Consider the following 17,140-nt stretch of genomic DNA (forward strand, 5'->3'; position numbering starts at 1 on the left):
TAGCGCAGAAATACCAATCAGTAAATGCAAGAATTAGCAGAGGATCCTGGAATGAAATGATGACATCCAATTGACTGAGTACAGTATGTAGAATGTCTTTCAGATAAAGTTAATTTAAGAAATATATTTTTAAATTTGTATTTATTGATAATCATATTTGTATATATTTACAGGGTACATGTGATATTTTGTTACATGCATAGAACATGTAATGATCAAATCAAAGTATTTAGAATATCCATCACCTGGAATATTTATCATTTCTTTGTGTCGGGAACATTTTAAGTCCTCTCTTTCAACTATTTTGAAATATACAATATATTCTTGTTAACTATAGTCACCCTACTCTGCTGTCAAACATTAAAACCTATTCCTTCTATCTAACTATATGCTTGTACCAATTAACCAGTTTATTTTTATCCAACCCCCTTCTCCCTACCACACACCCTTCGCACCCTCTAGTATCTATCATTCCATTCTCCACCTCCACGAGATCAACATTTTTTAGCTCCCACATATGAGTGAGAACATGCAACATTTGTCTTTCTGTGCTTGGCTAATTTCACTTGACATAATGTCCGCCAGTTTCATCCATGTTGCTGCAAATGACATGATTTTACCAAGCCAGTGACTCTTCTTTACAGAGTGTCAACGAGCTCACCAACACATCTCTCCTGACGACCAGATTTCCTGGACAGAGTCAGATGTCCATCCATTCTGCACCCTCAGCCACGAAGAACACATTTCAAGCCTTCCAAACAATCCAATTAAAACTACTCTCGTCACCTTTAGATAGAACTCATAGCAATCAATTACCCCTCCAAACCAACTCCCCTCACACATTCTTTCTGATTTCCCTCTCTCTTGACCTTTTTATACCTCTGATATGTGGGAATAGCCCTTGGGTGCAAAGCCTAAGACTTGTCTAACCACTTTTCAGATATTTCTTTTGAAAAATTGATGCTTGTCTCACAACGAATTTCAATATTGGATACCTTTCTTAGTGCCTCAGTTGAGTAGTTTAGCATATTTTTATACTAGTTGATAAAATCTTACTTTTTGTCCCAGGTTAATGGCTCTGATTCTATGGCTAAATGGAGACCCTACTAGTAAAATAGTCTTATTAATCTTATAATATGAGTATGTTAAAAGCCACAGGACAAGGACTTTAAAAAGAATCACCTGTTTAAATTGTTGTCTGTTGTAGCCAAGCCTCCAAGATGGTCCCTGCCTCCTGGGATTCATATCTTTGTGTAATGTGACAAAATCCCCACTGGCTCAGGGTTGCTGGTCTGTTTGATCAGTAGAATAATACAAATAAGTAATGAGATGTTACTTCCAAGATTAGGTTATAAAGTATTTTGATTTCGTCTCACTTGCTCCTTGTCTCGTGTAGATATTTGACCCGGGGAAAGCCATGTTGTGATCAGGTTCACTCCGGGGGGAAGCTATGTTGTGATCAGTTTCACTTTGGGGGCGGGGAAGCCATGTTGTAATCAGTTTCACTATGGAGGAAGCCATGTTGTGATCAGTTTCATGGACCATCCCACACAGGAAGGAACAGAAGCCTCCTGCTAGCAGCAACATGACTGATCTCGGAAGTGGAGCCTCCAGCTAGGTTTTCAGAGAATACAGCCCCTGAAGACAGTTCAACTGCAACTTAATGAAACATCCTGAGCCGGAATCATGCAGCACCCCATTCCTAGATTCTTGAACCTTAGTAACTACGTGAAACAAAATGTTATTTCAAGTTCCTAGGTTTGGAGCTTTTTAATGCAGCAATAGAAAACTGATATGCTGTATAAATAGTTGGACTAAAGTTCTTCACATTTGTAAAATGTTTTGCAAGGTATTACATTTACTGACATAACTGAGTCCCTCTATATTCTAAAGTCCATTATAAAAATAAGATATAAATTTATTGGACTCATCTTCATTCCTTTCAAAATATTTATTGCAGAATTCCTGTGAAAATATAAGCAGAAAAATTAGGAATATTTTTCTGACTAAATGATTTTGCATTCAAACTGTTCTATTTTTGTTTTGCTTAATTTTTATTATGTTCTTCTGAGAGGAACAACCATTTAGCACCTGGAGAACTGAGGCAGAGACTGAAAGAGGCTTTCAACAGATGATTGTGCAGCTAATAAGGGAAGGGAGAAAGAGGGTTAACCTGGGTCTTACTGACAGACTATGCCCCATGCTGAGTTCTGTTCCTAAACACAGAGATGTGAGAGTTTGTTAATGTAACTGATTTTTCATAGTATTAAACATGTTTCCTCTTTTATCTCTACTAAAGCAGCTGAAAATAAAAGTCCTAAACACAGTGGTGTGAGGGGGTGGGGGCAAATTCAGAATTTACTAATACATCAGTAGCAAAGAGACGAATTATATTTGGTGCCATGTGAGAAGCCTAACACGGCTCATTAGAGCATAAAACATGTTCCAGAAGCCACTCCTAAGGTAGCCAGGATGAAATACACACAATCTCCCCATCCACGTCCTACTCTTTCCCTTGCAGTGGGAATCTGAATTCCGAAACTGCATTTGTAATGCGGAAAAGTCATCTTGCTAAAGACTTTCGTATCTTCCTTTGCCTTCCTACCTAACCTTCCCACCTCCTGGAAGGTTTGTGGTTCTGGTCTGCCTCCATCTCTATTACAGGAGTGAGATGCCATTTAGTAAACATTCCTGAGTCTGTGTCATGGTTCTGTTTGCATCCGATGCCCATTTCACAGTCAGGCCTGAGCAGTGTCTGGAATGGTTCATTCTGGAACAGTCTAGCCTGCTTCAGACTTCCTCTGCAGCTAATGGAAAGGCCAGGGCTGACACTGCTGCCTCTCACAGGTTACGTCTGTTAGCCGCATCTTCCTTCTTATTGGGAGAAAGTTTATATGGTCTGTGCAGGAACACAGGTTGACTCAGGTAAACTAAGGTAAACACAGGTACACCCAGCTACATTCAGGCATTCCCAGCTATACTCAGGTTCAGGAGTTTCTGGTTCAATGATACCTTTCCGTGGTTCTCAAATTGCAATTTTTCAATTAAAAAGAATAATTTGAAACTCTATCTGAAGTATAGAATGAAAATTTGAAAATGAGATGACCTTAAGGATGAGCTTGTTGTTAAGTAAATAAGAAAAAAGATTTAAATGAATAATAAAAAATATTAAAAATGAGAGGACTAAATGTATTAAGTAGCTAAATTAAATATAGATTAACAAGTATATATTTTGTACTCTTTGGTATGAATCAAGTATAAACAAATGGATTCGAATTTCTGAACCCACAGACCAATTTTTTCTTTTAAGAAAAAAGCTGTCATAGCCATGGAGGTCTCCCTTGGTCGGGCTTGCACCTGCGCTTCTCCCTCCGGTGACAAGTACGAGTCTGTAGCAGGAGAGTCTGATCACGTCTCTGCTTCCCGGAGCTCATGGTACCTGTGGGACAGGACATTTGCCTTCAAGGCCTGAGTTGCTCCCCATCAAGGCCTGCATAGGGTGGAGATACCTTCGGTCAAAGAAGAGAAAATGTTCCTTATGTGGTATTTTGCTTGTGACAAATAAATACTCACACATCAATGAATTGGTTAAGAAGTGAACTACACTAGATTTGTTAGAGTCTCCTAAAATTGGAATAGAGAAAAGAACTTATTTCCAGATGTCTGAAGCAGGACTTCCTAACCATATGGAGGTAGATGTTAAATTACGTAAAATAATCCTAATTTTAAATATCCCTCATATCTCACTGTATTAGTCCATTCTTGCATTGCTATAAAGAAATACCTGAGGTGAGGTAATTTATACAGAAAAGAGGTTTAATTGGCTCACAGTTCTGCAGGCTATGCAGGAAGCATGATGCTGGCATCTGCTGGGCCTCTGGGGAGGTGTCAGGAAACTTACAATCATGGCAGAAGGTGAATGAGGAGCAGGCACATCTTACATGGCCAGAGCAGGAGCAAGAGTGCTCAAGGGAGGAGGTACTATGCATTTTTAAACAGCCAGATCTCACGAGAGCTCACTCACTAGCAGCAGAACAGTATTAAGAAGAATGGTGCTAAACCATTCATGAGTAATCTGGCTCCATGATCCAATTATCTCCCACCAGGCCCCACCTCCAACACTGGGTATTACAATTTGACATGAGATTTGGTAGGGACACAAAATCCAAACTATATCAACTGCTCATTCCTATGACACCACTCTACTAGCTATATATCTGCACAGTGGCTTTTGTTATGTTAATTGCAGATAATATGCATTCTTTGAAGCTGGGTGTACTCTTTTTTTTTCTTTTTTGAGATGCAGTCAAGCTCTGTTGCCCAGGCTGGAGTGCAGTGCACTGCACTCTAGGTTCACTGCAAACTCTGCCTCCCGGGTTCAAGTGGTTCTCCCGGCTTACCCTCCTGAGTAGCTGGGATTGCAAGTGTGTACCACCACTCCTGGCTGATTTTTGTATTTTCAGTAGAAAAAGGGTTGCACCATATTGACCAAGCTGGTCTGGAACTCCTGACCTCAGTGATCCGCTCTCCTCAGCCTCCCAAAGTGTTGGGATTACAGGCATGAGCCACCGTGCCCAGCCCTGGGTGTACTTCTTATTTATACGTAGCACTGCCTGGTATTTGTGGAACACCAGTAAACGTTTGTTACATAACTGATCAATGGAATTAATGAACTTGGCATACTTGTAAATAAAAATATCTGATTCATCTACATAATTTACCCAAATGAAGGGCTGTAGCCGTCCTTCATGCTTAGCAATGTTATGCATTCTCTTTTGTTTTCTCCTAGTCCAGTGACAGATGCAGTTTTCTTGCTTTACTTATTTTCCACATAACCTCTGGGTGACCCTAAATGAGGCCTTACCTATCTGGCACTTTATCTTGTCAAAACTCCTTGCATGGTTATCACTCCTATCTATCTTGACTGACGGTTGGATCAATCGACAGAGTAAGTATTTAATCCCTGAAATCAATCTCTCCGGATTCTCAATCATTTGTCTTTGCTGGGTCTGACTTCCTTCTAGTTCTATGTACGAGCCTTTGTAAGGTTATCTCAAACTCAGCAGCCCAGGGGAAGTTTCCTACAGGAGGCTGAGAGGCACATGCGTCTTTGGCCCTGAAGAGGACATCTGTGTATTTATGTGTGTGGACATGTAGTCCCTTGGAGCCAGGCAAAGGAGATTTGTAAACAAATGTAGTTTCTGCTGCTGACTGCCTGTCTGGCCACAGTCTTTTCATCTACAAATAGTTCCCACCCTTTCAGTCTTATTGAGAGCTAGCTATGGGAAGACATGCCAAGCTCATGAATTCCCATTTAAATGCCACACATGTAACATGAAATCAGGTGCAGCCTATCAGTAAGAGGAAAGTACCTAAATGGCTTAAATGTCAAAGGGAAAGCAGGTCGGCAATGGCATCCTATCCCCAGTGTGAGATGCAGACCATCAGCTCCAAAGCCCTGCAGGCTGCCTGAGTGCACAGTAAATGGGGTCAGGCTCTCCTTCGGGTTGAAATTTCTACCCAGCCAAAAGTTAGATCTTCTTGGAAGCAAATTGACTCTTCCAGCGGTTTAATGGAATCTACCTGCCCCTGCAGCTGTCAGTGGTATCATCATCACTGCCAGAGGTGACAAAAGTGGGGATTGCTGCTGGCAGTCACTCGTAAACAATTCTGCTCAATTGTCTGTGTAATGTTTAAATTGAGGACTACTACCTAGGCGCCAGGCACTGAGCTGTATGCTTTCTATGCAATTTCTTGCAGTTCCTCTCCTGATGCTGTGATGTATACCATTAGAATTTTTCAGATGAAGAAATTGAAGCTGTAAGAAGATATTCTCAAGATTATACAGCTATGAAGCAGAAAGATAAGGATTTCAACCCTGTCGTGCCTGACAGCAGAGCCTGACAAGTAGGAAGGTGGCAGCAGAAGATGGGTTTACCCCAGCACCAATCTGTGTGACCTCAGTGACAGTGATTGATCCGGCCTTATCTCCGTAACTTCAGAAAAAGTTCTTCCATCATACTTTAATCTTTTTCAATGGGAAAATATTGGTAACCTCATGTCATTTTGTCTTTGCCTCCTTGCAAATACTTATTGAACATGTGAAAGTGTATTTCCAAAGAGTTAGAAACATGACTGTCATCTAAATATGGAATGAACATGCATCAAAATGTATTCAACTCATTGAGGGAACCAGTATGATGGTAATGCTGGTTCCAAAAGCATTTGGAGGAACTGAACATTCAGAGGCATTTTAGGGGAAAAATGCCAGAATAAGATTCCTGGATTAGACACAAAACTGTTAATGTCCTACAGGCAATACAATGTGAAATTGAGGTTATCATTTCTACCAAATAGAAATCTACAAAGTAACATGTAACCTCACAGGAGTGTCTAGCTCTGATCTGAGTCAATGACAGAGTCGAACACAAGTACCTTTCCTTAGATCGGTGGGCTCTCAAACTTTTCTGCATGTTAAAATGACTTGGAGAGATTTTTTTTTTTGTAATCCTGACACCTGAGATCCCACAGGTATTAGTTTCTTATTGCTGCTGTTACAAACTACCACAAACATCATGGCTTAATGCAATCCAGCTTTATTCTCTTACAGTTCAGGAGGTCAGAAGTCTAAAACTGGTCCAAAGACCTGCTTCCTTCTAGAGGCTCTAGAGGAGAATCCAGTCCTTGCCTTTTTTACCTTCTAGAGGCTGCCTGCATTCCTTGGCTTGTGACTCCTTCCTCACCTTCCGAGACAACAGCACAGGGTCTTCTCTGATCTCTGCCTCCATCTTTAAGCCTTCTCTCTCTGACTCTGACCCTCCAGCCTCCTTTTTGTAAGAGCCATTGGGATGACCTTGGGCCCATCCAGATAATCCAGGATATTTCCCCCATCTCCAGAGCCTTAACTTAATCATATCTGCCAAATCTCTTACATGTAAGGGAACATATTCACAGGTTCTGAGGATTAGGAGGTGGGCATCTTTGGGAGGTTATTGTTTAGCCTATCACATCACCCCCCACCATTAAATCAGGATGTCTAGGGGTGGGAGTCAGGTAGCCGTAGTTTTCAAACATCCCAGGCGTTTGCAATTGGAAGCAAAGTTTGAAAACCAATTCCCTAAATAGTTAAATAACCTTTAAATATGCAGGAGTTAGCACGCCACCCCAAAATAGGCCACTCCAACATATTGACTATTTTGAGTTTAGGGTACCTGGAAAACAACAAGTGTGAGAGGATCACTCTGACCTTCTGTTTCTTACAAGTAGGAGATGAAATTCACATGTGAAAGATCCCTTTCCTATATCAGAAGGAAAGCATCATTCTTATCCTCAAGGATAGGAAGTTGAGGCTAAGGGAAATTTATACAAATAAACCTTGTTTGACTAAACTTACCTTCCAAGCCACTTTTTCACCCAATTAACTACTCAGCCCAAGCTTCTTGGCCTTGTGACATTTTCACAATTCATGACTCTTTGTCTAATTCTGTATGTAAGTGTTCAATCTAACTGTACCTTTGGGTCTGCATTTCCTTATGTAGTCTCCCCTGCCATGTAAAACTTGTATTAAGTAAATTTGTTCTTCTGCTGTTGATCCTGTCTTATGTCTGTCTTATGTTAATATAATTCTCAGCCCCAGGAAAAAAAAAAAAAAGGGTACAGGTTAAATTTTGCTTCCTCTGTATTTTTAAATTTTGGATAATTTTTCTTAACAAACTGAAGAAATTACTGAATATTTATCAAACGACCAAAGCTATGTTTCAATTAGCATCTGCAATCACGTCTTTGTTGTATTTGATCCTGACCTGGTTGCTCTTTTCCCTGACTGTGTAAACTTGGTGAGTCAACGCCGCCTTTTGCCCTTACGTAAAATGGAGCAAATGGAACTCATTTCTGTCGGAATGGTGGTGACAGTGGAGGAAGGTGTAAGCCAAGTGACTGAAACGCCATCTGTCACTGTGATGCTGCACATGTCCGTGGTCGGCTGCTGGAGGACGCGTCAGCCTCAGGTTTGCATAGCCAAGAATCATGATCTGTGGACCACAAAAGACTGAGGCTTGTCAATGCTGCTCAAGTAACGAAAATGAAAATAACATGCACACGCGCACACCCACCCATCTATCCTTCAATTATGTCTGACGGCTGAAAGCAAGCAGAGGAGAGCTGTGAAAACAGTTAGTGGCGCCATACCTGGGAATCTTGGTGAATCTCCAAAAAACATAAAATCTCTTGCAGTAAACCTATCATCGGTCTGAGTTTACTACATTTCACCCAGCGCTGATCCTGGAGCCTCGGGGTAAACTCTTCAGAAGAGACTGGTACTGATTTTCAACCTAAACACCTGAATTTATTAGAGTAGTTCTTGTATTTTAATTGAAACAACAGGACATTCCCCAGGTTTGCAATGATCTGCAGGATATTTCTGAAAACTCTGAAAGGTCTGAAGAATGTGTCTCAGGCTGAAGGGAGGGGAAAGTTTCACTCTTAAGGTTCCACTTAGAGACCACATTCCCATCTCCGGACTCCTCTGTTCTGTTTATGTGGACAAACTTTGCTCTTTTTTAGATATAAGATTCAACTTAGTTGACAAGCTTCATCAGTTCCTTGTTACAAGACTAATAATCACAACTTTAATGAGCCATGAATCAGGTTTCCTAAAGCTACAATTTTCAAATCTCCTTCAACCAGCAGAGCCAATTTTTCAAATAAAATCATACAAAAGCCAAAATATACATGACAAAGGGAAAACTGTGACCTTCGCAGTTGGCGCTATTATGCTTCTTAAAATAGGACATACAGTTGATCCTGATTATTTACTAATTTCAGATTTGTGACTTCACCTACTTGCTAAAATTAATTTGTAACCTCCAAATCAATACTTGTGGTGCTTTTGTAACCACTAGCAGACATCCACAGAGCAGTGAAAAAAATGTCACCTGAGGCTCCTGTTCCCAGCTAAGGCTGAACAAGGCGGCTCTCTGCCTTCTTGTTTTAGCTCTTATACGGTAAACAAGAGTCCTTTTGGAAATCTATTTAGTGCCATTGTTTTACATTTTTATGGTTTTTGTTAGTGATTTTGCTGTTTAAAATGGCCTCAAATAGTGCTGAAGTACGGTCTAGTGGTCCTAAGTGCAAGAAGTCTGTGATGTGCCTTATAGAGAAATATGTGTGTTCCAGAAGCTTCATTAGGGCATGAGTTAGAGTGCTAGTGGTCGGGAGTTCAATGTTAATGAGTAAACAGTATATATTTATTTTTTTATTTTTTTATTTTATTTTATTTTTTTTTTGAGACGGAGTCTCGCTCTGTCGCCCAGGCTGGAGTGCAGTGGCGCGATCTCGGCTCACTGCAAGCTCCGCCTCCCAGGTTCACGCCATTCTCCTGCCTCAGCCTCCCGAGTAGCTGGGACTACAGGCGCCCACAACCGCGCCCGGCTAATTTTTTGTATTTTTAGTAGAGACGGGGTTTCACCGTGGTCTCGATCTCCTGACCTTGTGATCCGCCCGCCTCGGCCTCCCAAAGTGCTGGGATTACAGGCGTGAGCCACCGTGCCCGGCAACAGTATATATTTAATATGTTGTCTTGGCCCAGCGTGGTGGCTCACACCTGTAATCCTAGCACTTTGGGAGGCCGAGGCAGGTGGATCACTTGAGGTCAGGAGTTCGAAACCAGACTGGCCAACATGGTGAAACCCCATCTCTATTAAAAATAAGAAAAAAATTAGCTGGGCGTGGTGGTGGGCACCTGTAATCTCAGCTACTTGAAGAGGCTGAAGCAGGAGAATCGCTTGAACCCAGGAGGCGGAGGTTGCAGTGAGCTGAGATTGTGCTACTGCACTCCACTCTGGGTGACAGAGTGAGACTCCGTCTCAAAATAAAGAAATAAATAAAAATATGGTGTCTTTAAAAAGAGAAACACATAAAACAAGGTTATCCATTAATCAATTAATAAAAATGTCATGACCAGAGATTTGCAGGAACCTAATCCTCTGTTTCCCCTGGAAGCAATGGTTCAGTGCTCACTGATTCAGTGTTTGCTATGATTTTACAAAATATAACTGACATGAATAGTAAGAATCAACTGTGCCTTTGTTTGGAAAAATATCTGGGTGGCAGCTTAAGTTAGGTGGTGAAACTCCATGGGCCTAGGCAGAAATGTGTTTGTTCTTACAGGGATGAAGTAGAGGAAGAAAAGAAGAAAAGACAGGGAGAGAAAGGGAGGAGAGAGGAGCTACAGGTAGAAAGGAACTATTAGGTTGGTGCAAAAGTAACTGCGGTTTTTACCATAACTTTTAATATTTACCCCCATCTCACTGAAGGACCACAAAAGCAGCCCCCAGCAACAGATACTGAAAAGGTGCTGGAGAACAGGAATGTCTAATCCAGACTTTTAGGATTCCTTGCCATATTGGGTATACTATGAAACCGTGATTTCCAGCTCTTTCTTAAAATTTACTATACTTAAATGTGCCTCTCATGCTAGCTGCTTAGATTCTTTTTTCTCATGGAAATCAGGGAAGTTTCTTGTCTTCAGCAAAGCGATGTGCATTTTTTAAGGAGGCAGAGTCTCAGCAGAGAGAACCATGACAATGTAAGCCCTGCAGGGATCTGAAAGCATCTTGGAGAAGATTTTGCTGTGCTGAAGGACTGGGCTTGAAAACCCCCAACCCTAGCAATTTTACCTGGCCTTCAAAGGGCTGGGAGGGCCCAGAAATCTGTTCTGTTTGCAGCAGGGCAAACAGATAGAGAGGCTTGTGAAATGCCCTTGCCGTGGTTCCCACCTTGACTTTGCAGAACAGAGTGCCAACCATGGACGGGGCATATAACAGCTGTGTCCCATAACACAGTAGCAAGCACAGTTCCTCCTTGGATCTGTGCCTAGCACATTCCCTGACAATGCCCCTGAGAAACAGTCACCAGGATTTAGCTTCACCAGTCTCTTCTCACGTGGCCTTTCAGGAGGGTTGCAGGGTTGTGCCCAGAGCACAGTCACAGAAGCCAGGACTGGACTGGGGCCTGGAAAATACAATGTTCCCTGTGGCCAATTGCAGCACTATGTTTGGTAGCATATGCTTTGCTTGTCTTTCTCCTTCCCTGTGGGATTCTGCTAGGAATCAGGCTCCCCCTGGCCTGACTCCTTTCTTGGAGGATAGAGTTTTAAAATTTTATTATTTATTTATTTATTTGAGATAAGGTCTCACTTTGTTGCCTGATATGGAGTGAGTGGTGCAATCACAGTTCACTGCAGCCTCAAACTCCTGGGCTCAAGGGATCCTTCCACCTCAGCCTCCAGGCAGGTGCCACCATGCACGCTTAATTTTTTTAAAGTTTTTTTTTGTAGAGGTGGGATCTTGCTATGTTGCCCAGGCTAGTCTTGAACTCCTGGTCTCAAGTGATCCTCCCACCTTGGCCTTCCAAAGCACTGGGATTACAGGCGTGAGTCACCGCGCCCAGACACCACGGAGTTTTTCGTGAACTGAAACCGTCCTCTGAATGTTCCAGCAAAGCTCCAGCAGATGGTGATTTCCCCTGACTGCACGCATGTGCCAGAAACGCATTCGTTCATCCACATTCATCAACTTGCCCCAGTGAACGGAGGATTCCTTGGGACCCTCCTTAGCAGGAACTGCAGAAGAGAAACAGACGAGGCTGCCACTACTGCTCCTGCCGCACTTGTACATTTAAGGGCCAAGGAATTCCAGAGCACAACTTCATCTTCCTGGCTTGCCTGGTCTCTTGGCTTCTGCTCTGAGCTCCAGGATCCAAGAACCTAGGACTTCCTCATCTGTATCCTGAGCGCAGCACGTGCACCAGCCATAATTATGTCCCCACATCACAGACGTGTTTACATCCCCTTTATCTCATTTTTTAATTTACCAATTGTGTCAGGCTGACCGCTGTTTTCTCCTTTTGCGCTTATGGACCAACAAATCAGCAGTTGTAAATATCTGTGACAAGGATAATTTATTTGCTACACACAAATGTGTTGGATGTAGGTGGTAACAGGAAAGAAACAAAAATATTGTTACCCAAAATGTAGTGATAAGATGCCAGGGTCTGAGTAAGTCTGCTGATGGACTTTCAGGGTGGTAGAGTGTTTGTACCTTTTGAAAATATGAACTGAACAGCCAGTATAGACCAACATTTGGTCAGTTCTATAAAACAGATGTTAGATGACTTCCTTGACTGGGTAGACTGTTTAATTCAGGCAGAATATTCTGACCAGTAGCCCTGGATAAACACAGACCGGCAATGGCCCAGGTTGTTTTCTTCTTCTTCTTCTTCTTCTTTTTTTTTTTTTTGAGATGAACTCTCACTCTGTCACCCAGGCTGCAGTGCAGTGGCATGATCTCGGCTCACTGCAATCTCTGCCTCCTGGGTTCAAGTGATTCCAGTGCCTCAGCCTCCCGAGTGGCTGGGACTACAGGCACGTGCCACTACATCTGGCTGTTTTTTTTTTTTTAAGTAGAGACGGGGTTTCACCATGTTGATGAGGCTGGTCTTGAACTCCTGACCTCAAATGATCTGCCTGCCTCAGCCTTCCAAAGTGCTGGGATTACAGGCATGAGCCTCCACACCCAGCCCCAGGTTTTTAATAACCTATATGTACTCTAGTTAAAAGATTTTACAACAAAATGTGAATATCTCTCGTGTCTTTTTCTTCCTTTCCCAGGTGTGCGAGTGTGTGACATGGAGCTGAGGGCTTGGAGGGTGAGCTCTAGGACAGGACCCACAGGCCTGGTAGCCTGGTGACAGGTGCACTCAGCTTCTTATCAGTATGAAAATAGAATTGGTTGAAGCCAGGCTTGGGGGAGCCGGGGCCGGGGGCTCTCATCTCACCTTCTGCTGCAAAGGTGACTCAGCTTTCATGGCCTTCAGTTCTCATGTGGTTGGGCAGGTACTGAACAAAGCAGATGACATCAGCCATGCGTGGAATTCCTCACCACTGTTCTCTGCTAAACACACCGTATTTTCAATAGAACCTCTCATCGACAGAGACTCCTTACGCACATAGTGTTGCCAAGCGCAGTGTGGTCCAGAGTTACCTGTTGGCTCTTGGCTCCTGGATCAGGCTCCTCAGTTGACCATCTGTGTAGACAGAGCCAGGCTCATGGAACGCAGGGCAGTGGTCTCTGGAAGCTTGGTCTGAGCAAAGTCACATATTCTGGCATTTGGTCAGGACAGCAGAGCTGCTTTTTAACAGAGAAGAGTAAATTCTCCTCCCTGGCTCTGACCCTTCAGAGGTGGAAACGTTGGTTCACCAACCCACCTTTCCACTTCCGGTCATTTCTTTTTTATCACTTTTACCGGAACAAATGCCATTTCTAGCCTTCTCACTGCCCAGCTCCAGTGAAGCCCACGCAGCACTGTCAGATTCTTCTTCCTTAAATACAGCTTTGATCGTCATTCCTCCCCTGCTCAAAAAGCTGCAAATACTTCCCACTACCTACAGAGGAAGGAAGACCATGCTTACTCAACCTGTCCCCGAGCCCCTACAATAGGGTCTCAAGCTACTTTTTCACCCTCATCCCCTCCTTCCCTCCTAAATAAACCTTCCTCTTCCCTTCAATTCTCTTTGCAGGTTGCTCAGTGTGCCCAGAACACCTTTTCCCCGGTGTCTCTGTTTAGGAATGGTTCCTCCAACACCCCCACTCCTCTCTCCCCGTGAAATCCACCCCATTCTTCAAGTGTCAGCTCTTTCTCCAACTCATTCTTAATTCATTCAGCCCGGAGGGACGTCTTTCACTGCTCTGAATTTACTGTCCGTTTCAGGCATTCATTTAGTGCTCCTGATTCTCTCCAAACTTTTTTAAAAAGTACTTTCATTTTAAGTTCAGGGGTACACGTGCAGGTTTGTTACAGAGGTAAACTCATGTCATGGGGGTTTCTTGTACAGATTATTTTATTGCCCAGGTACTAAGCCTAATACCCAATAGTTGTTTGTTCTGATGCTCTCCCTCCTCCCACCCTCCACTCTCCAATCGGCCCCAATGTGTGTTGTTCCCCTCCCTGTGTCCATGTGTTCTCATTATTTAGTTCCCACTTGTAAGCGAGAACACGTGATATTTGTTTTTCTGTTCCTGCATTAGTTTGCTAAAGATTGTGGCCTCCAGCTCCATCCATGTCCCTGCAAAGGACATGAGCTTGTTCTTTTTTATGGCTGCAGATTCTCTCTAAATGTATTGCACCAATAAGAAATTGGTGAGTGAGCACTGATAACTGGTGGCCCATGGCAATGGAATATTCATAGGCTGGCCCCCTTCTCCCTTTCATAGCTCATGCCTGGTCAGGAATGAAGAGCAGAGGGGGAATAGGACAGTTCTCAGGTGAAGAAGCACTGGCATTTACCCTAAGAGAAGGGATGTTTCCTAAACAACAAGGCTGTTTTGTTTAGCAAATTGAATTCTTCACTGTTTGGGGCCAAATACACTTTGTTTTCTAAAACAGAGTCTACTATTACAGCTGTTCTACATAAAGCTGACGCCATTGCCTTCATCTCAGCCCCACTGGGAGCGTGCTTCTGCCCTGTGTTCTGAGCAGCTGTAATGGATTTACGGAGATATTCACATACTCCTCCCCAGCCCCTCCCAACCCCCAGCAGGGTCCCATTTTTACAGCATGGCTGGACAACACCTCCACACTCTACCACGCATCCTGAGCCAAATGGACAGCTCATTCCTGACTCAGGTCTATGACCTTGGCTTCATCAATACATTAGTCTCAGTAAATGAGCCAGGCAGCCTCAGAGCACTGTGGCATTGATACAGGATAAAACCTTTATACCTTGTGAAGGGAGAGTGTGGTCTTCTCAACCAAGGCATGAGAAAGCCTCTCGAACTGAATTCCAAGAAGCTGCCAGCTATGATAAATAAAAGGGTTCCTCGACTACGAGTTTAAATGCCTGCTTTCTGATGCCTCATTACTCCTGAAATGATCGGGAAAAGAACTTCGTTCTTGGCAGAGGTTTTCTCATCAGCAAACGAAGGTTTTTTGTTTGTTTGTTTCCTGACAATTTCTTGGTCCTTTTCACACTCTAAAATGCTAGATGTCTGAAGAATCTTTGCACCCAAGACTGAAGTACATGACCTTTTTTTTATTTGAGACAGTCTTGCTCTGTCACCCAGGCTGGAGTGTAGTGGTGGGATCTCATCTCGCTGCAACCTCTGCCTCCTGGGTTCAGGCAATTCTTGTGCCTCAGCCTCCCGAGTAGCTGGGATTACAGGCACCTGCCACCATGCCCGGCTAATGTTTGTATATTTTGTAGAGATGGGGTTTCGCCATGTTGCCCAGGCTGGTCTTGAATACCTGGACTCAAATGATCAGCCTGCCTCGGCCTCCCAAAGTGAGCCAACACACCGGCCCTAAAATACATGACCTTTTAAGAGCTCTCCCAACATTGTGACCTCTGAGATTTGCTATAGTCCTCACTGCAGAAAGAATACACATTTGTGAAAATCTGTCTCAGTGCTTTAGAATTGTGCTGAGATTTCTTCTGTGCTTGTTTGCCTGTCTGTTTGTTTAATCTGAAATGGCATGTCAGTGTTTTTCAAAATTCCTGCCTCTTTTGGCATCAGTTAAGATTCATGATTGTAAGCAACAGAAATCAAGTCTGGTTAACTCAATATGAAAAGGACTCTCATGGCAGATTCTTTGAGATCTCACAGTATCAGCTCTGTGAAGTGAGAACCTGGAGTAACACATGAGGCATGTTATAAAGGAGCTCACTCCATTTGCGATGTTTGTCCATTGCCAGCTGGAGGGCTTCCACTCCCCTTCCCTGCTTGCCCCACACCTGGGCAACCAAGTTACGAAGACTGTGGGTGTTCTATGCCCCTGTCAATGTCCAGGAACCTCAGATAGTGCACCCTCTAGCCCATGTGCCAGCCCCAACCCAACTTCATCTCCTAACCATAATAAAAGCCCAAAGCCACCCCTACACCGCCTTCCAACATAAGCTGTTCCCTCCTAGGACTCGCCAGCTTGTGAGTACTAAATGTAATTTATTCAACATCACTGGTGAGAGTGTTGTGTTATCTCTCATGACACATGGAAAACCCCTGGGTTAAGCCACAGAATTCCAGCTGAACATGGGCTGCTGCCCCTGCCTGACTCTTGAAGCTGCCACAACTTCTGGGAATAAATTGTGAACTGACCCCAGGTCTTTGTGACATGCTCTGAAGATTCAGTTCTGGACGGGAGAATTGCCATGTTTGAGCCTAGGCACATGCCATCACCCCTGGTTGCCAGGGCAGGAGGACGATCTCCTCTTCTGCTTCCCTATTTATGAACACAGCAGCTTTAGAAGTATCTGGAGGAAAAACAGTGAGACAAAATAACCTTCGAACACAATACTCAAAGATGGAAATTCTGTCATTGAAAGACTTACTAATTCTTTGTGAATAAAAAATACGCACCTCTTGTAGTCTTCAGGTACTTACAAAGCCTTTTAAAAAATTGAGATAAAATTCACATAACATAAAATCTACCATTTTAACCATTTTAAAGTGTACAATTCAGTGATCTTTATTCACAATGTGGTGCAGCCAGTTACTGATATCCAATTCCAGGACATTTTCATCACGTCAAAAAGATATTATCTTACCCCTTAAGCAGTCAGTCCCCATTCCTCCTCCTCCCTTCTCCCGGCAATCACTAATCTGCTTTCTCTCATTGTGGATTTTCCTGTTCTGGACATTTCATATACATGGACTCAGATACTCTGAGGTCTTTTCTGACTGGTTTCTTTCACTTAACACAGTATTTTCAAGGTTCATTCATATTGTAGTGTGTATATCAGCACTTCATTTTTATTGCTAAAAATATTCCATTGTATGTTTATACCACATTTTGTTTCTCTTTTCTGATGATGATGATGATGATGATGACGATGGTTATTATTATTATTATTTTGAGACAGGGTCTCACTCTGTCACCCAGGCTGGAGTGCAGTGGCACAATCTTGGCTCATTGCAATCTCTGCATCCTGGATTCAAGTGATTCTCCTGCCTCAGCCTCCCGAGTAGCTGGGACTACAGGCACACACTACCATGCCCAGCTAATTTTTGTATTTTTTAGTACAGAAGAAGTTTCGTAATGTTGGTCTCAAACTCCTGATCTCAAGGAATCTGCCTGCTTCGGCCTCCCA

At 43.1% G+C, this 17,140-nt stretch overlaps 1 long non-coding RNA gene across 1 annotated transcript; it reads right to left on the reverse strand.

Moving 5' to 3' along the window:
- Positions 1-3,184: 3,184 nt before the first annotated feature.
- Positions 3,185-16,249, reverse strand: LOC135964517 (uncharacterized). Its single transcript, XR_010577001.1, has 3 exons — positions 15,972-16,249; positions 7,394-8,030; positions 3,185-3,509 (listed from the first exon to the last, which is right to left on the reverse strand). It is a non-coding gene; the product is annotated as an uncharacterized lncRNA (long non-coding RNA).
- Between the last annotated feature and the right edge of the window lie 891 nt (positions 16,250-17,140).

Source organism: Macaca fascicularis, chromosome 8 (genome assembly GCF_037993035.2).
Source record: "Macaca fascicularis isolate 582-1 chromosome 8, T2T-MFA8v1.1".
Lineage (NCBI taxonomy): Eukaryota > Metazoa > Chordata > Mammalia > Primates > Cercopithecidae > Macaca > Macaca fascicularis.